Source organism: Dasypus novemcinctus, chromosome 16 (assembly GCF_030445035.2).
Source record: "Dasypus novemcinctus isolate mDasNov1 chromosome 16, mDasNov1.1.hap2, whole genome shotgun sequence".
NCBI classification, from domain to species: Eukaryota; Metazoa; Chordata; class Mammalia; order Cingulata; family Dasypodidae; genus Dasypus; species Dasypus novemcinctus.
In genome coordinates this window covers 20874933-20885394 of record NC_080688.1, presented here as the reverse complement: position 1 = coordinate 20885394, position 10462 = coordinate 20874933, and positions in this window count along the sequence as shown.

Genomic DNA, 10462 nt, shown 5'->3' with positions numbered 1-10462 from the left:
CCAAAAATGGGGGAGGAAAAGATATTTGAGTGCCAACTTCAGCTACCGATTAGTAAGTTCAGTGGGCTAATGTATAATCCTAAGAACAACTAATGTTTTAAACTTTCCAAGTCAGAAAATTGCCATTAGTTGTCATTTTAGCTCTGCCCCTGGCATGAGGAAAATCAGAGTACTGGTGGGGACTGTCTTCTTTCCATCTAGATCAGGTTGCAACTCTAGCATAAGTCCCAGCTCCACCTCTAAAAGAGAGAAAGCTGGAGGGACCTGTGGCAACCTTTCCTAGAAAATACAGGCTATACCATGGAGGTCAGTGTTCATCCTACTTTGGTAGCTCAAGCTACCTCAAGAGCTATTCTGTGGCTGAAATTGGAAGCTCCATTTCCCAAAAACAAGGGAGGAGGAGAATGTTGGCTAGTGACTTCAGCTACTGATTAGTGAATTAGGCATGCTAAAGTATAACCCTAAGAACAGCTAAAGTTTGACCCTTTCCAAGTTGGAAAGTCTGGTAACTGCCATTTTGACTCTGCCCCCATTATTAGGGGAAGCAAAGGCTGACAGAAAACATAGTGATGGTAGAGATAAGTTTCTTTCACCCAGATCTGACTGTAGCCCTAGCATAGGCTTCAGCCACAATCTAGCAAGGAGGGAGCAGGTGGGCCATGCACCAGCCTTGTTGGGTAACTTTAGGTACATTTGGCTGGCACAGACTGCATGGTCAGAAGTCTACTGGAGCTACTGCAGTCATTTTGAAAATGCATGGCATATACTGCTGCTTATACCTGTAGCTCCTTCTCTGCTTCAGGCAGGGGAGAAAGAGCTGTGAAGCTTCATCAGTCGCCCTGGGAAATTACAGTCTAGTCCTGCAGAATATGGCTTATTGCACATGACTGTGGCTCACTCCTTACCCCTGGTAAAGGAGAAAGTTGGTAGAAGCTTCATTAGTCCCTGAGGCAATAAGGGCAGTTTGACCTTTTGCAACTTACAGCACCAACTACATGCTTGGCTCCTACCACACTACCAGCAAGGGAGAAATTGGAAGAAGGCCCTAAGGAGAGAAGTGGCACATAGAACAAATACTCTAGTAAGCCAGATCCCAAGACACCAACAAATATTACAATCCACACCAAGAAACAGGAAGAAATAGCCCAGTTAAAGGAAAAAGATAAGCCTCCAGAGGACACAAAGGAGATGAGACAACTAATGGTAGATATTCAAACAAATCTCCTTAATAAAAGACCAATGAAGAAGGATGGTCCAATGATGAGCCCTTGATACAGATCACTATGCTTATGAATCTGTGTGCCTGAAATTTGAACTAGGCCTAGAGCTGCAGAGTGCCTAAGAGTTACCTCCTGAGAGTGTCTATGTTGCTCAAATGTGGCCATTCTCTAAGCCAAACTCAGCTTGTAAATGCATTACCTTCCCTGCAGTGTGGGACATGACTCCTAGGGATAAGACTCCTTGGTGCCAAGGGATTACTACTAATCACTAACTGGTGATGCAACTAGAAAAAAGATCTTGAATAAAAGGGGGAAATGGTAAAGACAATCAATTTATATGGGTAAGAGTCTTCAAAAAATAAGTGGGAGGTCATCAAAGGGGTGATACTTATGCACATCTCAGCAGGAACCTACAAGCAGCCAAAGTAGATACAATCCCAGGTACTGGTGCTCCTGAGGGTAACAGTGATGCACATGTTCTATGTTCATGGTATTTGGCTCTTGAGTTCAGTGCCTTGTCAGTGGACCTCACTTTGGAATTTGTGTTTCTTAGTGTGGTGGAGTTGAACTCAGATGTGACCTTTCTAAACATGCCTCTTCTGTCTTTTTTACTGAAAATGTGGTTGGTGCATACTCAGCAGACTTCAATCTCTGGACTGACCATGTGCCAGCTGGATCCTGGCTGCAGCAGCCTTGTGACTTCTACTCTCTAGTTTGTTGGACTTACCCAGGTCAGCTAACAAGGAGGTGAAGATGGTCAACCACAACAGGAAACCATAAGTTTCTACAACTCCAAGCAGGGGAATTGCATCCACCAACCATGTGAGATCTAAGCACACTCTTGATACAGAGGTGGAGTGGGCATTATCATCTCATGGTCCAAAGGATGGAGAAATAAAATGTGGATTAGAGTGGACTTACTGGTATTCTACTATAGGAATACTGTGACTAGAAATGGAAGAAACTGTAGCATTGATGTGGAGGAATTGGACACTGTAGTTGCTGAGGGCAGGGAAAGGGAAGAAGAGATGTGATGTGGGGTATTTTCAGGACTTGGAGTTGTCCTAAATGATATTACAGGGACAGATGCTGGACATTATAAATCCTGCCATAAACCAGTGAATATACTGGGGAAGAGTGTAAAGTACAATATGAACTATAACTCATGTGGTGCAGCAGTGCTCCAAGATGCATTCAACAAATGCAATGGATGTGCCGCAATGATGAAGAAGGTTGTTGATGGGGGAGGAGCGGGGTGTGGGTGTGGGGTATGTGGGAACCTCTTATATTTTTAATGTAACATTTTTTTGGTGATCTATATACCTTCAAAAAGTACAATAAAAATAAATGCTCATAAAAAAGTAAAGAGAGCTCAGAAACAGATAAAAAATATAAGAAAATAAAAAAATTCAATGAGGTGGCTAAAAAGATTAAGGACATTAAGAAGACATTGAATGAGCACGTAAAAACACATGTGTACATACATAATACATACATAGAAAAACTGCAGATTTTATGGGAATGGAAGGTGCAATAAATGAAATAAAAAATTCACTGGAATCATGCAATAGCAGATTTAAGAATGCAGAAGAAAAGATGGGTCGTTTGAGAAATGACCTCTGAAAGTGAATATACAAAATAAGAGATGAAGAAAAGAATGTAAAAATTGAACAAGGTCTCAGGGAACTAAATGACAATAAGAGACATAAAGCATGTGTCATAGTTGTCCCAGCAGGAGAAGAGTAGGGAAAAGAGGCAGATGAATAATTGAAGATACATTGGTAGAAAATTTCCCAACCCTAATGAAGGAAATAGATATACATATCCCAGGAGCACAACATACTCTCATCCAAATAAATCTGAAAAGACCAACTCAGAGACACATACTAATCAGAATATCAAATGCCAAAGATGAAGAAAGAATTCTGAGAGCAGCAAGAGAAAAGCAATGCATAACATATAAGAGATACCCAATAAGATTAAGTGCTGATTTCTCATTAGAAACTATGGAAGTAAGAAGACAGTGCTATGATATATTTAAGATACTGCAAGAGAAAAACTTCCAGACAAGAATCTTATATCCAGCAAGATTGTCTTTCAAAAGTGAGTGTTAGTCTAGAATATTCACAGATAAACAGATACATAGAGTTTGTAACCAAGAGATCAGCTTGTAAAGGGTGTTCTACAGCCTGAAAAGGAAAGGCAGAAGAGAAAGACCTGGAAGAGAGTCTAGAAATGAAGAATATATCAGTAAAATAACTAAAAGTGTCAAAGTAATGGTCAAAATAAAATATGACAGATGAAACCCAAATATTCATTAAAAAACTTAACCAAAAATGTAAAGCAGTTGTATTCAGAAAACTATGACTTATTGTTAAGAGAAATTTAAAAAAGGTCTAACTAATTAGAAGAACATTCCAATTCATGGATTGAAAGACTAAATATTATTAAGACAGCAATCCTACTAAAATTGATGAACAAATTCAATATAATCCAAATAAAAATTCCTCCTACATTTAAAAAAATAAATGGAAAACCCAATTATCAGATTTATTTGGAAGGGTAAAAGGTCTTAAATAGGTAGAAATGTCTTAAAAAGGAAAAGTGAAGTTGGAGTACTCTCATTTCTGGGCTTTAAATCATATTACCTCACTACAGTGGTAAAAACAGGATAGTAATGCCATAAAGACAGAAAAATGGACCAATGGAACCAAACTGATGGTTCAGAAACAGACCCTCACATTTATGGTCAAGTGATTTTTGACTACCCTGTCAATCCTACCTAGCTTGAGCAGAACAGTCCATTCAACAAATGGTACTAAGAGAACTGAATATCTATAGCCAAAAGAAGGAAAAGAGGATCCTTATTTTACACCTCATACAAAAATTAACTAAAAATTGATTTAAAAAACTAAATATAAAAGCAAGAACAATAAAGCTTCTAGAAGAAAATGTAGTAAAATATCTTCAAAACCGGATGATAGGTAATGGATTCTTAAAGGAGATAGGAGAAGAACTTAGAAGGACTACTGATTTTTAATATATTTAGAGATTTTATTTAGCTTTACTCTAAAAGTGTGGAAATGCACAGAGATGATGGTGACACATTATAGTGAGTAACAGCTGGTTTGTGAATGGGAATGTGGATGAAAATGGTAGTCTAGTGATGTAAATGCCAATTGACAGAAAGCTAGAGAATAACCAATGACTTGAATAGCACAGGAAACTCAGAGGTCTGTGAGAATTGTGGTTGATGGTATAGATGCAAGAATGTCCTTTGTCCATGGTGTGAACCGTTGACCATGGGGTGCGGGGGTGCCCAGAGATATACTTGCCAAATGCAATGGCTGTGTCATGATGATGGGAAGGAGTGTTGCTGAGGGGGGGAGAGGTGGGGTGGGGGAGGTAGGGTTCAATGGGACCTCATATATATATATTTTTAATGTAATATTATTACAAAGTAAATAAAATAAAATAAAATGAAGAATGTCCTTTGTGAGTTAGAAACAATGTATGTCACTATTACAGGGTGGTAAGAATATGGAGAAGCATGGGAAAATGCAACTCTAGTGACACATGGACTGTGGTTAACAGTAATAATGTAATATTCATGCATCTATGCCAAAGATGTACTGTATTGATAATGGAGAAGAATTGAAAAGGTGTGCCAAATGTAATAATCTCATGATATTATATCATAGTCTGTTATAAATGTTCCACCATAGTGTGGTGTGTTGCTAGAGGAATGTGCTTGATAATTCTGTACATGTGCATGATTGTGTTTTAAGTTTAATACTTCTGTCATAAAAATATATTTAAAAATATAAATAGAGTGGGTTTGGGGAAAAATACATGAAATTTAAGATTAGGACTATAGCTAGTAATAAGATTTTGACAACATTATTTCATAATTTTTGACAAATGTCTCACAATAATACAAGGTGTTGGTGGTGGATTGATACATGGGAATCCTGTATGATGTTATACATGTTTGCTTTGTAAGTTCACAACTTTTACTATACACTTATAGTTTATGTGTGCTCAGATATAAATGATATAATAATAATAATAATAATAGGTTAGGTTGGGGGAATATTTTGGTAAGTAGTAATATTTTGAGGATGCGTTCTAATCATTAATTAAAAATGTTTTACAACAATGCAAGGTATTTGTGGTAGGGTGAGGTATGAGAACACTATTTTGTTATGTGTGCTTGTTTTGTAAGTATACATCTACTACTATACAATTATCACTTATGTATGAGTGATACACTTTAATAAATTTAAAACAAAATATGCAGACAGACTTACTTGATTCAGTGTTACTACAAACCTTCAATTATTTTTAAAAAAGAGCATTATCTGCAAAGTACAAGAAAGTTAAGTGTACCTAAACAAGGTATTCCTGTACACAGATATTTATAGCAGCCTTATTCGTAATAGCCAAAATATGGAATCAACTTATATATTCCTCAAGTAATGAATGGGTAAACAAAATATGGCATATACAAACAATGGAATGTTATATGACCATAAAAACAATGGAATATTATTTGATACATTGTAAAACATGAATGAACCTTGAAAACTTTATGCTCAGTGAAGTCATTATATTATATGATTCCATTCAGTGAAATATTATATTAAATTGTATGTATTATATATTACATTTTATTATATTATTAGGAATATATATTACACTACACTACACTGCACTACATTACATTACATTACATTACATTACATTACATTACATTACATTACATTACATTATATTATATTATATTATATTATATTATATTATATTATATTATATTATATGTCATGATTAGGAATAATATTCCTAATCATGTAATAGTATTCTTCCTACAGCTGAAATCACACCCTAATCTGTTTATTGTTTCTGTAGATTTGCTTTGTCTGAGCATTTAAAATAAATTTAATCATGGGAAGCAGACTTGGCCCTGTGGTTAGGGTGAACGTCTACCACATGGGAGGTCCACAGTTCAAACCTTGGGCCTTCTTGACCCATGTGGAGCTGGCCCATGCACAGTGCTGATGCATGCAAGGAGTGCTGTGCCACGCAGGGGTGTCCCCATGTAGGGGAACCCCACGTGCAAGGAGTGTGCCCTGTAAGGAGAGCTGCCCAGCATGAAAGTGCAGCCTGCCTAAGAATGGCGCCGCCCACATGGAGAACTGACACAAGATGATGCAACAAAAAAAAAACACAGATTACCCTGCCGCTGACAATAACAGAGGTGGACAAAGAAGAAGAGGCAGCAAATAGACACAGAGAACAGAGGTGGGGAGGAAGGGGAGAGAAATAAATAAATAAATCTTTAAAAAAATAAATAAATTTTATCACACAACATGTAGTTTTGGGTTTGTTTTTGTGTCTAATATTTTTAGTTAGCCTAATGTTTTTCAGGTTCATCCATGTTATAGCATATAGATTATTCCCCTCCTTTGACACATAGTATTCAATTGCATGGGTAGACTTTATTTTGTTTATCCATGAGGAGAAAATATTTTAAAATTATAAGGAATACCAGTTATATCCAATTTTATTTTTACATTGGAAGCCTTCTAGTTTTATCTAATAAGTCTTTGTCAACCCCAAACTTATAAATATATTCTTATATATTTTCCCTAATATCTATATACCTATAACTATCACCTTCATATCTATTAGCCTTCTTAACTGTTATTTATTTTGTAAAGTAGCGATGAAGATTTTTAAAAAATGTTTATTGAGATATAAATCACATACTATACTATCCATTTAAAGTGAAATATTCAGTGATTTTTCAATATATTCACCAATAGTCATTCCTTTTTATGGTCAAATACCATTCCTTTGTATGGATTTACCACATTTTGTTTAACCATTTGTTACTTGAGGGATATTTCAGTTGATTCCATATTTTGGCTATTGAAATTAATGCTGCTATAAAGATTTGTGTACAGGTATATCTTGTTTTGGTGTACTTAGCTTTCTTGTGCTTTGCAGATACTGTGGTTTTCACAAATTGAGGTTTGTAGCAATCCTACATTGAGCCAGTATATCTTAATTATTTTTAATTTTTTATCTTTTAATATTTTAAAAATATATATTGATTAGAATTATTGTGAAATTACAAAACAATCATGCACTTGTGCTGAGACCAGCTCAGCAATAGGTTTGCATGAAGGGAAGGTGATGCAGAACTGAAGAAATGAAAGGACAGAAAGAAAGACATAAGAGAGAAAATAAAGATGGGACCAGAGGACTTAACAGTTTCTGGAACTGACAGCCTCAACCCTTGTTTCCACATTGTATTTATTAGAAATTACAAAGCAGTAGTTATCTATGTTAATTTCAAGGCTGCTTGTTACTAAAGCTGTAACACTGGCAATGCTACCGAGCAGGCCATACAAAGATAAACATCTCCACAAACAAACAATTTTCATGCTGACCAGACAGCGTTCTGTCTAGTCAAGGGCGGTGTTCCTAAGCCCACACTTCTTATCTGCATTTTGGAAATGTTTCAACTTCAAGCCAGGTTCCCACATTCAAATTCAAGCTATTTTCCCACATCTCCCCCTCTTGTTTTTGCAAAGTAGTGAAGGCAGATTTGGAGATTTCTTGCTGCTTCATATCCTGGAGGGTTTCTAGCTTGCATCTGAGGACTAAATATATACAAAACAGACAGAAACAGATAATATACCTCCTAGAAGACACTCTTCCCAACTCTTAATCCATATCATATGGTTCAAGGATCTTAATCCACCCACAATTCCTGTCATAGTTTGTGAGGCAGGAAGCAATTGCAAAGGAGCACGTTGAGTGCTTGTTATTTGGGTTTGTAATTGAGAAATAGCTAAACTTAAACTGTTTTTATGACCACACAAATGATGTTTCACTGATTTCTAAGGAATATAACTGCTATTGTATACATAAAGGATCACACAAAAACTAGATATATTCCACTCACATTATAGGCATAAGCACATATTTACAGCTTGCAATTCTTCTCCCAAGCTCAAAACTGCATTTTATGTATACTCTATAACTGCAGTAGATTATACAACAATAAACAATAAGACTTCCAACTAGCAGACATTTAATGAATAGATTTTCATTTTTCATGGGCTTAAGATTCCCAACCAGCAAGGCTATATAGGACAGTACTCAATCAAAAATGACCTCATTTTCTCCAGTTTGTATAGTTTGAGGCATAGGCAGCCACAAATTATTATTGCTCCCCCATTTTGGACTGTGGGGCACCTGGAACCTTAACTCATAATTTCAATGCCTTCCTTGGTCTCTCTGTTAGCATCTTTATTGGACCTGGGGCTACAACTCAATGTTGAATTGAAACTTAGTCCATTGTTTTGATGATTCATTTTCTAGTCAGAAAATAATAGCTGTCTTGTTATAAGAGATACGATGCAGTGTCTGCAGCAGTGAAAGCATACCTAATCCTTCCCAAGAGCAGAAGGGACCAATGTCACAGTCATTGGAGTGAGCATGAAGGACTCTCATGGGTGAAGTCCATGAGCTGTTGGCAAGTATCAGGCAGCTGGAACTGCTGGGCTAGGCACCACAAGGTTTGATACTCAAGATGTTCACCTTTCTGGTGGCGCCACTCTGCTGCTTCTCAGGTCTCAATGGTATGGCTCTGGATGTTCATGAAGGCATTTGCCTCAACAGTCCTAAGAGAGATATTAGAGGAGTGGGTAGGGACATGATAAACAGGTTACCTTTCACTGCTGGCAGTGTCCCAGATATTCTTCCACAGATCTCTTTCCCAGGGGGTTAGTAACAACAGTCTATCCTTTCTGTTTGGTTTTTAGTATTTGCAATCCACCCCTAGAGAGGGATGGCAGTCTTCAGAGTGACCAGTACTATTAGGTTAAGCCTTTCACTTTCAGCAGGGCTTCCTATGCTGCACACAATTGCTTTTCTTTATCTTGTACTTTTGGCCCCATCCCAGAGTTGTGACTAAAACCCAAGGGGCACTTGTTTAGAATGCTGCCTTTGCCACAAACCTAAGTCAATATCTACCTTCTCTCTCCTTTTTAAACTTTTTAAAGCAACCTGCTGGAGGTCCTCCTACTCCCATGAAAGACCTTTCCCAATTAACACATACAATGTTTTTAATATTTGAGCTAAATGAGGGATGAAAGATTTTTAGTATTCCAACAATATTACAAACTACATTAACATGAGAAAACATTGTACTTTATCAATTACAGCAGAGAGTATAGTTTTGTCTTACCCAACCAACTAACATTTTAAGAATTTGATAGAGCAGCAGGAACCTTGCAGGCTTTCCCAATTGTTTGCCTATTCTAGGCTCTTAAGATAAGATACTATTGTTTCTGATGTTTCATTTAATTCTGAAAAAAGGATTACTGGTTAACATAATGTCATCAGTAGGTTTGCAGTCACATATGTCTTCTATGCAGCCAGACTCTTTGCCATCACACCAGGGAAGATGGTTTGGTTATGCACACAGCCTTGGGGAAGCACTGCAAAAGTCCATTGCTGACTTCTCTGCAGGTAGGAGAATGCAGGCTGGCTTGACTTGCCTAAGGAAATACTAAAAGTCTTAGCAAGTTTTAAAACAAAGTGATAGTGACACAATTGGATATTAGTTTCTTGCAACAAACTAGCAATACTTGAGACTGCTGCATACTACAATGGTGTTACTTTAATTTACAGTAAGAAGTTGTTTTTGTGACACATACTATTAAATAATTACAACCATTATTAATAACATCGTATTTTTGTCTAATATTATGCTGAAACATTGGTAAATTTCCAAGAATTTTATGCATTCTTTAAATATTCATATGAATTTTTACTCATACAACTTTAACAGAGGGTTAAAGAACCCTTTTAATTTTATAACACTTTTAAACACTTTCCATTCAACATATTAAACATATTAAAGGAATTTAACTATTTTATTCTTTAATTTTTTCAAGGTAAAAGAACAAATTTTTTTGCAATAGCTTGAAATAAAAATATACTTTTCAGGATCTGACTTTGAGAAAGCAGGTTTGAACATTATGTTCCTTTAAAAAGTGATGAGACTTGCTTCTTAAAAAAAAACAACAACGAGGAAATGATAAGGTTAAAGTACAAGAAGTTATTTTGATAAAACAGACTTTCTTTTTATACTGATTATTCAGCAGAAAAACTCTATAAACTTTTACTAAAACAGACTAATAACTTGAGAAATTTTGAGAAAGAAC